The 13,549-nt window shown below is 48.5% G+C and overlaps 1 protein-coding gene across 21 annotated transcripts in view; it reads right to left on the bottom strand.

The window, feature by feature from the left end:
* The window catches only part of adgrb2 (adhesion G protein-coupled receptor B2), a 99,827-nt gene extending 87,158 nt beyond the window's left edge, over window positions 1-12,669 (bottom strand). For 9 of the 21 annotated variants that reach the window (XR_015103633.1, XR_015103640.1, XR_015103641.1 and 6 more), the window contains exon 1: window positions 11,611-12,664. The gene's annotated coding sequence lies outside the window, so the exon portion shown is untranslated. Of the gene's footprint in view, window positions 1-11,610 lie in introns of all 21 variants that reach the window. The other 12 variants (XM_086136091.1, XM_086136090.1, XM_086136096.1 and 9 more) reach the window with 8 other exon arrangements.
* Window positions 12,670-13,549: the final 880 nt, after the last annotated feature.

Here is a 13,549-nt window from a genome sequence, read left to right as displayed (position 1 = left end):
GGCAGCGCCTCGGGGTGGCTCGCTGTGATATTAAGTCATCTCATATTCTGTAGGCGGGGGGGGGGACTGGCAGAGCTGACACTGGAATTTGTCACTAAAACCGTCACTAACGCTAATTCCAGCAGGGCTCATAAAAACGTTAATCTCGAATAACGGCACAAATGCATACAGGCAATGGGAGGGGCTACTTCCTTTCCCCTCTAAGCCCTTGACAGTTGCACTGACTCGCATTGGTATGTTCACTCCTGCAGAGCCCCGCTATCATTCCAGACCCAAATTCGAGCCTTGTCACACAGAGCAAGACAACAGAGAGCATATCTGAAAAACGCAATCTTTGTTTTTGTTTTAACATGCGCGATACGTCTCCAAGCCAACTGACAGCACTGCTGATATGCGCTGGAGTGTCGACGGCAGAAATAATGAAAATGCGTCTATTGCTATCTCAAGTAAGATTCGCTCGGCCGCATTACCCGCACCGAGCAACAATGCGCGGTAAGCGCGCTCTTTTGGATTCGTCGCCGTTGAAGTACAAACAAGCGCCGCCTGTCATGTGAGCTGGGCGGGTGTGACATGACGGCGCGCAATGGCCGACAAACACTTTGCATCTGGTTACGTGTTAATGCTGCATGGACCAAAGATACATTTTTGTAGCTGGCCCTCTGATATTTCCGTTTATTTTTTATTTTTTTCCTAATTACAGTGGTTAAACTGCAAAAAAGTGCCACGGCTTTACCTCGTACGCTTACTTGCAAGGACTCTTCACAGCCGATTCAACAATATCGACACAAGTCATCATTTTTATTCTTCATTAGGTATTCACGTAATTGACATAGTTATTCTGTATTACATGCTCATGTTTTTACATCTATAATTCTTCAGACTGTATTTTGACATCATAGTTGGCGGCCATCTCGTTGGAAATGCTTACCATGAACTAGCGTTATAACGTACAGATTCGCTATGTCCCTCGAGATGTGTTGTCAGAAGGTTTGACTGTGTGCGTCTGTGTATATAGGCATCATATTAGATGGATAGTTCTGTTTATACTTTCAAAGGGGGGGTGGGGGGTGGGGATTTCGCAGACTAATTGGAGCCTTAGAGGGATCCACAAAAAGTGTGAAATTGGCTGACAACAGAAGGGGAAGAAAAGGCCCCATCAATCCAATTCCGATCAGAACTGCAACCGACGTTTCATGATTCATTAGGTATCGTATGGCGAGAATAAGACACGGTCGCCGTGAATGAAGGCCGGAAAAGCTCTTCACGTCCACTTCTTCAAAGGGGACAAACTCAATGGGCGGTAGAGAACGTGCCAATCGGAGTTCAGTCGACAGTATCGAGAGCTGAGCCTTGATTGGATGCCATGCTTCGCTCGTGTCGTTAAGCCATCACATATCGTAGCTTCTGGTAATTAAACGGAAAGTCAGCTGGAGTCGGCTCATGAATGACTTGAACACATTTTCAAAAGGCAGCCTGTAACCATAGCAGCGGATCTGCTCGACGAGAAGTAGCACGCATTGATTATTAGGACATTTCAAATGAAAGCCGAGCGGGACAGAAGTGACGGACCATATCAGAGCAACAAGATGCGTGTACTTTGTGTGGTTGCTCGCTGGCCCGGTCGACTGCACATGTTCCGTTGTTTGGGATGGCACTGGCTCTGCTAATAACACGTTGTGGCTTCGCGTCACAATTTCCAGAAATTAATGCCAGCGCAGCCGACGCACTCGCATTCAAAACCACCGCCAAAGCAAGGGCGGCGAGCTGGAGGGAAACAAAAGAGGGAAAACAAAGGCATCTGACATCCCACAAACACAAATCGTTCTGCGTGCCGCACATTTTGCTTCGAATACTAATGGATTTTCCCTGATGCCGCGGGGGTGAAAGATATAATCAATGAGCGGGATTAAAAAGGTCTGGGTTTTTTTCCCCTGTTTCATTGGAGATTTTGCACACTCCGAATGTGGCATCTGTGGGAACCAAAAACGGAAGCAACTTATATGGGGACACTTGTGAACGAGACAAAGCTGCTCGCGGTTGTTTGTTCACGTATGCGACAAGACGCCTCACTCTGGTTCCTTCGAGGCCCCTAAAGAAGGAAGCGTGAGACGCTGACACCTCCGGAAAATGTGAAGAAACCACCGCGTCTATCCATCCATCCACCCATGAATTGATTTTCTGAAGCGAGCCAGAGGTGTGTCGAGATCCTCCCATCCGGCGTCACGCCATGATGTGTGGTGGATCAAACCCCTCCCCCCCCCCCCCCCCCCCCCAGCCTCCGTGTCTTTCCACCGTGTCCATTTCTCACAGGCCGGGGTGGCTTGTCGTAGGCGTGGCTTTCGCAATCATCCTAGCATGCCTAACTGCTGTCGCAAATGAGTGCAAAGCATCGAGGACGCGAGAGAGGAAGACGGCTATGGATTTGAGCCGGTCGGCCTTGCTCAGCGGCCTAACGCCCCGAAATAGAACATGAGAGGGCGTGAGTCGCTGAGTGCGCCGTGTTTGTGAGTAAACGGCACTCGGGTGGGAGCGGAAGCGTTGCTTTTTGGCAGATTTTCGAGGATCAAGTTAAGGCTCATTTAACTTCTGCGGGGTTTAGACTGATGATATTACTCGCGTTCACAATTAAGGCCAAAAATGGGTGACACGGAGAACACAAAATGAGTGAACGAAACCAAAAAAAAAAGGGTTATTTGTGAGATAAGAATGATTTAAAATAGTTCAAATGACGATATTTTTAGGTACGGTATTTGTAGCAAGATGGACATATCTTTTAGTACCGATATACAAACATTGATCTTCCTGCCTGATGCTTAGTGCTACCCATGTATCGGGGAAAATGTGTCAAGGACAATAATGTGCTGATCGATCGACACAAATAATGTTGAAACTCGGCCTATGTGAGCTTGGGAGCTAGCCGGCGGTTTGTGGCTCTGGTCCTGGCATGGACGGCCCCCGTGGCGATCCGCCGGGATATATTCCAGCCAGCGGAAGCTCTACGCGTGATAGATTGTCACGATTCAACATGTCCAACTGGACGCACCCAATTGCCTGATTTTTTTTTTACTCGTGAAGCTCCATCCGGCTCGCGGTTCTTTTTCATGGCTCAAATTTGGCGGCCGTGACCGACACGCTTCCTTGCGGCGTGTTACATTTACAAGACATTTATTTTTCGCTTTACATGGCCTTTCATAATTCCCGTAAATAACATTGCCAACCCATGTTACGCTTCAAAAAAATGTGAACCGCCATCACCTCCCTTCATCTCCGGCTCAAATGATTCACATCAATCTGATTCAAATCTACTTTGGAGAAAATGTGCTACATTTTATTTGCAAATGATGACTCAAATCTTGACTTTTTCAGTGCTTGATGGCCATGAAAAAAAAAGGAATCTCAAGTGCCCCGGTCGCAACGATTGAATTGGAAAATACATTTTAATCAGTACAATTTCCTTGCTTGGGTAGTTCATTTTGCTCTCCCGCTGAAAGGGTTCGCGAACACCAAGATAGTTCCCATTAGCCCGGTTCTCGAGTAACGCTGACAGTCCCATTTGTGAGCGCGAGATTGACAGCATCTGATTACACGAGGGCAGGGGAGGGGGGGGGGGGTGCTGGTGTATTCCTTGAAGGCGCACGGCCGCTTTTCCATGAGGTGCACTTCTCTTCGGGGTCCCTACCGAGCATGCCAGATTTCGGATCAGCGCCTGAAATTGGTTTCGGGAGAGAGGGGCCGATGCCCTGTTGAGAGGAGAGGGTACGCCTAAGAGATGCGGAACCGCGAGGGTAATTAAAAAATGCGTTCACACCCCCAAGCGCTAAAATCTGAACGTAAGACTGACGAAGGATTTTTCTTTCCCATCACTAAGCATACGTGAGGTTTCTCATGTCGACTTGATTGTACTTGTATGGTGACCTTTCGGGAGATATTCAGTGTCAAGGTTCAGCCATTTGAAGTACTGCACTCTTGCTGTCGACTGCGCTTTGCTGTAAATTAAGAAAACGCGTGGGATGACTGAAAGCTAAAATACGAGTTATGTGATCATTTTCTGCAAGCTTTGCATTTTGCCGACAATCGATGGAAGAAACGTGATCTAAATGGGACGCCCGGCGTTTTGTGGCGCTGCACCAGTATTTATCCCGCACGTTGTTGAAGTTCCAGACAAGACATTTTTGAGCAAATGGGAATTCTGCAGAACCCAAAGGGGACTCATCATTATTTGAGCAGAGAAAATGAGAGCGATTAACAATTCAAACTAGGCTCTGTTGGATAACTGGGAGCACTTTGGGCCAAGTATTTAGCGGGCGTCACCAAGATTCAGCTTTGAATCGGGCCCCAAAATACAATTCGATTCTCTTGCAGCCCTCATTTACTGTAAACAAATTCTCCCTGGGCAAATGTTGCCACTCAGCCAGATTGCTACAATTGTCGCACGTTATTTTAAGCCCATGAGAGCAGGCCCCCGTCGTAATACGCTGACGATTCACGTCAACACGTACGCTGCGGGCACCGTATTGCGATGTGCCACATGCGCCGCTACGTTATAAGGTCTCTACTCACTCTTTGAACCCGAGGGGTGGTAAATAATACATCCCTGAAGTCCGGGGCTAAGGTTGATTACCCCGTCGGCCAAAGCGGCTCTCCCATTTCATCCTCCTGCGTAATTGATGTGAAGGTAGCAGAGGAGCCACACGATGTCACGGCCAATAGTGGCGATGCCGATATTTTTGGGAGGAATATCACGCAAACATGCGCTGTCCCTTGCGCAGCTTCAGAGTCCGCCCCAAAAGAGACCACTCGTTAGCTTCGCGAGCTGTTGCGAGCCGTTGTCTCCGACGTTGGCCCATTCCACTTTCCGCCTGTCCTCGGCAGGGTCTGGCCAGATCCATCTCAGCCGACGCATGGGGGGTGGGGGGGAAGATGGGGTACGCGTAGGACGGACGTAAAATCAATGGCGGGGCTGACACGGAACCAGACAAGGGCGCTCATTCACGCCTACGGCTCAGCGTTGCCAATTAACCTTTGTCTTGCCCACCACCCACAAACCAATAACCTTCTCGCTGTCGTGCCAACATTGCTGGAAATGACCCCGGTGTGCCGCCTGCGTGAAATACCACCACGCGCGTAAGGGAACCGAGAGCTCCGGATTGTAAGGTGTCCTTGAGTGTTTTGGAAGGCGCTTATCAATGAAATGTCTTATTATGGATTATTATTATTATTACAATGAAACAGCCAAATTCCTGAAAGAGAGGAGGATGTGAATTTGAGATTGTCATGTGGCATAGTATCGAACTGCACACAGAGCTCAACGGTGCGTGCCACGGAGGGGCCGCAAATGGTCTCCATGGCAACTCCACACAGTCAGACCATACATACCTGGCGTGTTGCGAGACCACTTCAGCAGGTTAACACTCAATAATTCCAAAAAAAAAAGCGCACAGCGAGAAGCTTTGACGAGCCAGACGACATGGAGAGCGACTCAACACAATGGCCAGATCCTCAAAGGCGCACGCGGTCTCATCCACTATACCGCCGCTAAACGAATAAAGTACAAAGAGCGAACGCGGATAACGACGCGGCTGGCCGTTGATGCTATCTTGACATTTTCGACCTCCGGGCGTGACGAGTAACCTCCGTGTGGGAGCTCTTCATTCAGATCGACCCTCTCCTTTGCGATGGAGGTCGACGCGCCATTCTCCGAGCAGGAGAATGAAGTTTTTGTATGTCATGCGCACGTGCGGGTCGTGTCGTAAACCAGCAGATGACCTTGGAATTGTCCTCAGGGGCGTCACGAGGGTTGGAGAGCGTCGCGACGGCCGATCCCTGCGGTTCGGCTTCATTGTCGAGCTTAATTCGTACAAAATGGGAAACGACCCGGGGATTGAACCGTTGCGGAGTTCAGTTGATGGGGTGATGCTCGTACGGTATGAGAAGAATGTTATGCAAGCGTAGTTGTATGGAAATCATTGCAAGAGAAATCAGACTGTTGTGAAGGTACCGTAAGTTGCACAGATGGATGCACTTTGCTTTTGAGTGACAAAGCTCATGTTGGCCCAACAACTCAAACTCAAAGGATATCATGTTCTGAGCGTCTCTTCAAGCCATATGTTGGGACACGAAACCAATATAATACTGCGTTAGTGTCTTATTCACGTCGACAACGGCAACATTTTAGGCCCAAATACTAAGCAGAGACAAACACACATCGCGTTGTAGACGGTTCGACTTTGAGCTTCTATCGAAAAATGACAGTTCAGGATTAGCGCGCCATCTGTTGCTTTGGCCCGGCATTAGAAGATTGCAAATGATGATAACACTGAAGTGCTTCTGAAATTCAAATTTCAAAATAAGCACAGCTTGTCAATGGAGTGGCATAGAAGAGGAAGATTAAAAAAAAAAAAAAAAAAACGACAGCAGAAGCTACTGCCCGCCTGAATTAACCGACACTATAAAGTCAGAGTTTCAAACTTTTTGGATCAATAGAGTGCGTCAACTCTTGTTTTTCCAATCCCTCCCTGGGGGCTTCTATGATGAATATAGCGTGACAGGCAGAAATCTTTGGCTTGCGACAATTACTGAGCACAGACAAATTGCAGAGTCACTGCCTTGGAAAATTCCTTACTTGGCTAAAAGGGCGAAAAAAAAAATAAAGCTCGTCTGTTTTTGTTTTACGGGGGAAACAAACAAACCAAAAAGAAAAATGAAAAAAAAAACGATTCACCTCTGCCTTTGATGAATTAAAGAAGTAAATGACCAATGTGTTTCTGGACAATTCATTGACTTGTGTCTTTGCCAGTCCTGCTTCCGGCCAACTCCCAATGAAACGTATCCTGTCACGGTCGTTGCCAAAAGGCCTTCATGAATTATAGACAGCGGTTCCGTAGGCTGGCTTTTGCTTCTGGAGGATGATTTTTAGCCTTAGCCTCACCCGAGCCCGGTCACGCCGATAGACGAGCGCAAACCCAAACAGGCGCCCCCTGCAAATATCGACAGGGCCGCCCGAGGCCACCTCGCACGGGTCCCGCCCCGGCGACAGAGGCATCTGTGACTCCAAATGGAGCGTGGCAAGCATACAAAGTGGGCGAGCGCCGTGCGCGCCGCTGAGGATAAAGAAGACGCCTTTCCCCGCGAAGATTGACACAGATGTCCGCCCTTTTTCCGAATGATTCATCAAGCCGGGCTTTAGCGGCGCCGCTGGCTCATTGAGAAGCCCCTCGGAAATGAGCTCATGCACCCGCTTCAACGCCGGCAGTGGGACTTTGCTCGTTCGCCGCATTTAATGTTTCCTGTTTTAGTGCGCTCCCATTTACGGAGTTGAAAAATAAGATGTGCAACGGGCGGACAGATGATCGTATGTGCCTATGAGACAGCGGTGTTGGTGGGGCCTCGAGGAGGGGGGAGTGCCGGCATTAGCCTGTGACATGCGGGCGGATATTGAAGATGCTATTAGTATCTCATTTACAGGCCTTATAAAAGCGCCAAAGCATTGGGTGGTTTTCATACATCTCGGGCTGATACGCGTCACGCTGCCGTTTGCGTCTGAAGCTGCAGCGCGCCCGCCGATGATTCTGTGATAGCGATGTCATAACACGTTGTCACTTTATCCAATTTCACCTTGCGCATTGCATCGCCGGCTCTTGGTATGTAACATTTCAGTCCCTTTCCTCAAAATGAACTGCCACATTTGACACACAGTCGCGTCGGTACGAGAATTGCACTTATTCGACTGTACCGTAATTTCCCGTCAATGCTTTGAAATGTCTGAACGGTAAATTGGTGCGGTTGTTAAATCCGGCTTCTTTCACCTTCGGCAGCCGGCTAAAGTCAAGGCTCTCCTTTCTCAAGAGCACTTTGAAACAGTCAGTTCATGCCTTTGTCACATCTCGGCTGGATTACTGTCATGCACTTGACCTTGGGTTCAGCCGGTCCTCCATGAAGCGACTCCAGTTGGTCCAGAATACTGCTGCTCCCGTCTTGACAGGTCCCCGTAAGAGGGAGCGCACCAGTACTACTCTGGCATCCCTTCCCTGGCTCCCAATATATTGGAGAGATCCTATTATTGCTTTTGTTTTGTTTTTTCAAATCTTTAAATGGTCTCGCCCCAACTCTCTCCGGGTTCCTCCGCACCTGCCCGGTTACTTCACGCCTGCGGGCCAGACACTATTGGAGATAGCGAGAACTGAGCGCCGGCTCAGGGGGGATCGAGCCCTTTCCGTTGCCGGTCCCTCCCTTTGGAATGATGTTCCGCTGAACATTCGGCAAGCCCCCTTGCCGCCCATCTTTAAAACTCGCCTTAAAACGTTTTGACTGGGCTCCAGACTTGATTTTTAATTTGACTGTTTTTGTGCTTTCTACTGTCTTTGTTCATAATGTATCGTTTTATTGTTGGTTGTTGTAGGAATTATTTTTCCTCCATGCACGGCACTTTGTATACAGCAGCGGTTGTTTTAAAGTGCTCTAGAAATACAATTGAGTTGAGTATTATCCGAAGTACACTGAGTTGAGCGTGCGCTATATAAATAGTCATAGATTTTATTTATAAGGCACTTTACATTTGCAGATGATTCTCAAAGGGGCGACTACAGGCAAGAGTAAACAGAATAGCAATAACATCAAACAATAGATAAAAGGAACAAATGACACCCAAAAAAATAAAAATGGTGGGGCATAAACGCCTCAGGGAGCCTACGTCATGAAAAACAACAAGGCACTACAGTCTGGCTGTTAACTGCAATGTTATGGATTGAAACGTTAACAAATCATTTGCAATTCATTAGTGAACTTGAATACCGAAGTAAAGGTGTTTACTGTCTCGCGGCAACATTGTTCATCACAATTGCTCAGATTGGTTTTCCGGCTTGTAGACGTCACTTGCGCAGAAGAGCTGCAGCACACTTCTTTGTGCCCCAACGCAAGGAAAATCACTTCACGCGTTGACTTATCCCGACCGCAGCCCCTTGTTGGCTTCAGTCGTACAAAGTCAACGGGAACACTTAAATCAGCTAGCCACACACATAACTAGCAAATCCTTCTATAAGGACCATGAGGGAGTTGACTTTTACGCAGTATTCCCGTGAAATGAATCAATGCTCCGTATTAAATACAAAAGTCGCATTGGAAATGCAAAACTGCAACGCTATGTACGAAATGCAATCGCTCCTGCTCGAATGCGCGGCGGTTGGATGCCAATGGATCTCATTTTGGACAGTGGCCCTGGTGAGGATCAGGAAGTCCAAGCCGTAGCCAAACAGATCCACATAAGGAGGCTCATCCGAGACAATTGGCCGCCACTGCTTCAGCGCAATCGAAATGAAGCCGAGATGTAAAGGGGGGAGTCGTCGTCGCCCCCCCCCCCCCCCTCACCCCGAGTGTCAAAACTGAAATCCTCACCTGACAAATGCAGTACCATGCCTCACTCATCCCTGGCAGGCCCAAACGGAGCCACCAAAAGATGGCGGCCGGGGATATGTTCACAAAACTCCAATCACGTCACGCGACAGATGGGAAATGGTGGGTTCACATTGACTGAACGGCGTGACGAAAACATTGTCCCTGACTGCTGTTTGTCCTCTACTCAGCGGGGTTAAGAATCAGCCCTCTCGCAGTCATCAGCCATCATCCCCGGGTTGCTCATCACCGCTAAAAGGGGACACGGCCCCGCCGGCTCCATTAGTTCTCAGCGGCAGCCCAAAAGAAATAAAAATAAATGAGATCATTCACTCTATCTTGAATAAAAGTTTGCTCCTAGTGGGGATAGAGGCAAGATTGTTGTTGGTTTTTCTTCTTCTTCTTTGTTTTCCCACTCAATTGCAGTAAGTTGCTTTCGGTGGTTGAAATTTACATGCCCGTGTAGACATTTGTGGTTCAACAAACAATACAAGAAAATAATAATAATAACAAAACCTTGAACTTTAACTTTAGCCCACAGCAAATGTGCACGACTTTTCACTCAGTTGTTTTGCAGTGGTCAACCACTTGAGCCACAATATTGCCACCTACAGGATTGGGGTGCAATGACACCATGTGCCTGTTAACCAACATTGTTTGTTCTAAACGGAAACGAAACTTCCTATCGGCCACGCTGTATAAATAAAACAACTTGGCGCAAGGAACCAATGCTGTTGATTAACTTTTTTTTTTTTTTTCCAAGAGCTGACTTTCTTCAGTTTTCTGATGCATTCATTTCAGGGTAATAGCACCACCTGTTGTTGCATGCACATGACGTCCTGCAGCTGATCTGAGAGTGAAATATAGTTCTTTAGGTATGGCCTTGGCTTGCTGAAAAAAAGACGCTCAAGTGGCTCATTGGGATGATTTGAATCAGCCTCTGTTGCATGACAGAGAGATAAGAGAAGGGCAATTGCAGTGGCCGCTCACCATCCAGCTTCAGCCTCACCGAAACACCTGCTTGCCAGGAGATCTAAGCGTGTGTGTGTGTGTGTGTGTGTGTGTGTGTCTCAGTAACCGTTCAAAACAAAATCAGTTTTTGAAAACAATTGCAGCAGAGATGGTGGCAAGGAGCAGTAGAATCAGCAACAGCGAAATTGCAGCACTGACACCAGGCGCCTGAAGGCAAAGCAGACCTCCGTACTCGTGTGAAGGGATCCCTTTTCTCCCAAGGGCCTTCCCGCGGTGTGGTTTAACCCGCCCGTCACCCCATCGATCCACATGCGAAAATTGTAGCGTCCGTTTAGCATTCTGCGCGGCTGCTGTGGAGATGAGAGCCACGGTGCTTATTTTTCATCACTCTGACAGGCGAGCCCGTTGCATCGAGTTCTGGATGTTGTTTTCCATTTCCCTTTTCTTAATGTGATTCACAGAGGCTCGCGCGTGCGCGCGTCTTGGATTTGTCTTGCAGTCACTGCACAAAGTTAGTGGCTATGAAGCGGCACCGGACACTTTATTAGGCACGGCTGCATCATTTGACACTGTAGCTACAGCAGTCGCTGCGAAAATCAAAGCGATGTCGTTTACACAAGCGCATATTTGGTGATTCGTGTTCATAATTGCACTGCATGACGGTGGGAGGTGTTTTTAATATGCTGCTTTTTTTAATGTGTTTATTTTTTTTTTAAGGCGTGGGGCGGGGGGGGGGGGCGAGCTGAAGTATTAGAAACGTGCCCGTGCAGTTGCGCACGACTGCAAACTCCAACCGCCACATTCGAAATGACGCCAAACGACCACGTCGTCGACGGTGTCGGCCGAATCTGAGAATAGAAGCTTTTTTTGCTTTTTTTGCTTTTGAGCTCATGTGTGCCTAAAGAAGCGGCCGATGAGTGGAGCTGTTTGTCACAGTGTGGCTGCGGCATTCGGTCGCCCAACTCCGCTCGCGTGCAGTGTGCTTAAAAATGCACCGCAATCCGCATGAATTGTTCTCTTTTCGAACTCGCAGCACATCGCTGCCCACTCGGGCTCCAGGTCTGAGAATCTCGTCCAATGTGGGGGTGGTGGGGTGGTGGGGTGGGGGGGGGGGTTACTTTACAGGCTCATCGTCATCACCACGTCAAGGATAATATCAATCGATTTGCCCGAAGAAGCATGCGTCAAGAGACATTTTTTTTTTTGGGGGGGGGGGGGGTCCTTAAAAATGTCAGTGCGATATGGGTTTACCTGATCGTTGTCAGAAGTAGTTATTTGATGTAACGACTCATCCCCGATCGGTTCCGCGGATCCAAATGAAGTTTCTCATCCATGGCACGTCTCAGGTGCGGAGAGCGAGACAGACGATCACTCATTCATTCATTCATTCATTCCGAATGCAGCTCCGGAATCTTTTCCACGCTAATGTTCTTGGCCGGCATCCCGTAAGTAGAATAACATAAATAATGATCAGGAAATGAAAAGGAAACAAAGCGAAAAACAAGGAATCGGGGCGCTAAATCATAAAGTAATCATGAGTCGAAAGGAAAGCACACACAAAAAAAAAAAGAAATCAACACGGAAGGGGAAAGGAAAGAAAAACAAAAGAGGAGAAAGGGGCCACCGTCGTTGCGTCGGTTGTTCGAAAAAAAAAGAAAATCCGTGTCATATAATCTCCATGGTTTGGTGCGTGTATATTCCAAAGCAAAGAGACAAGGTGCAGCAGCCAAGTAGGAGCTTTTTTTTTTTTTTTCCTTCCGACCAGTGCCCGGTATTCCAAGTCCAGGGGACCTCCAGATCTGACGCCAAAAAAGCCTAAAAAGATTCGAACGACCCCCCCTTCGCGTCCCCTCTCGACTTGATCCACGCAGTCATACCGGGGTGGGTGGGTGGGTGTGGGGGGGGGGGGGGGCGATAACGTACGCGGTGCTATTCGGAGAGACAATCCACAGGCAGCGGATCTCAGTCGGCATCTGCCTCCTCTGCAGTCGCTTCTCAAGCGGAGGAAAGATGCGCGGCCCCGCTGCCCACCACCGGGAAAGCGTCAGGCGCGTCCGCGGAAGACCCCCCCCATTCGTATGCCGCCCACTCCAACTCGTCCCCGCTTGCGGCGTGAGTCTTCACGTCTGCGGGCGCACTTTACAAAAATGCTGAATCACAGCATCTGAGAAGACCGTCCACAGTCATGGAACAAAATGCGCACGTATTGCTCAACGCGCTCACGATCACAACTCGAACTACATTCAAACCCGAGGTCGCACATTCTCACACCCGATTTGCTTCAGAATGCGCATCGGAATGAAAGTCACGACTACAGCAAATGCAATATTGCTCACAACAAAACACGTCAAACGATCTCATGGGGAGGAGTACTTGGCGCTGGTTTGTCCATCGAAGATATCTACCCGCACGATTTACAAAAGGCATCCTTCTGCTCTGAAAATTCCGATTCAAAATTCTTTCCGCGAAGCAAAGATGTAAAAGCAGGCATTCGTGACAACACCAGAAAACCTTTTTTTTTTTGCCCATCGTCAATCTGTGTCGACATGATCAACGGCCAATCGAAAGACTTGAAGGTGGCGCGGCGCGCTCCATTGCAAAAAGCAAAGCGACTTCTCGATAACGCTCGCACGTGTCGTGGCTCATCTCACCCGCGGAACGCAAACATCCTTCAGAGCCGACTCGTTCGCATCCTCGCGCGTCAACTCGTCGGCATAACGGCGCCGCGGAATTGCCGCGTGCTTCCAAAGTGACCGTTTTTCCACTCGCCTCAGACAGACAAATAATCATCACATTGTCAAAGGTGTTCCGAGGTTCCCCCACTATGAACTTTGGGTGTGCGGACTCCGTTGTATAACACTTGGAAAAAGAATGAGGTCGAGTGTACGCCAGCGAAAAAAAGGTCACGGGGTGCCAATTCATTATGATGAATGGCAATCTGGCTCTACCCTGCAGTTGCTGTGGAAATCACTCCATTGGGTACGATGGAAAAATAAGAACGCGTTGTTGCACTCGCGTGGCGTGATATCAGCACCACGGATAGCTCTCAGGAATTTGACTTTCAGACGTTTGCGTGACTACGCGCAAGATAAAACAATTGCGTTCCATCAAGTAAGTAAGTAACGGGAAGTAATCGATGAAACCGTGAGAGCAATCTCTCCCTCTACATCCGGGCAATAACTTGGGCGAT

The sequence above is a fragment of the Hippocampus guttulatus genome, chromosome 18 (genome assembly GCF_054856545.1).
Source record: "Hippocampus guttulatus isolate MCC_2025c chromosome 18, RoL_Hgut_1.0, whole genome shotgun sequence".
NCBI classification, from domain to species: Eukaryota; Metazoa; Chordata; class Actinopteri; order Syngnathiformes; family Syngnathidae; genus Hippocampus; species Hippocampus guttulatus.
Note: the sequence above shows the minus strand (reverse complement) of the source record. Positions and strands in the feature narration are given on the sequence as shown.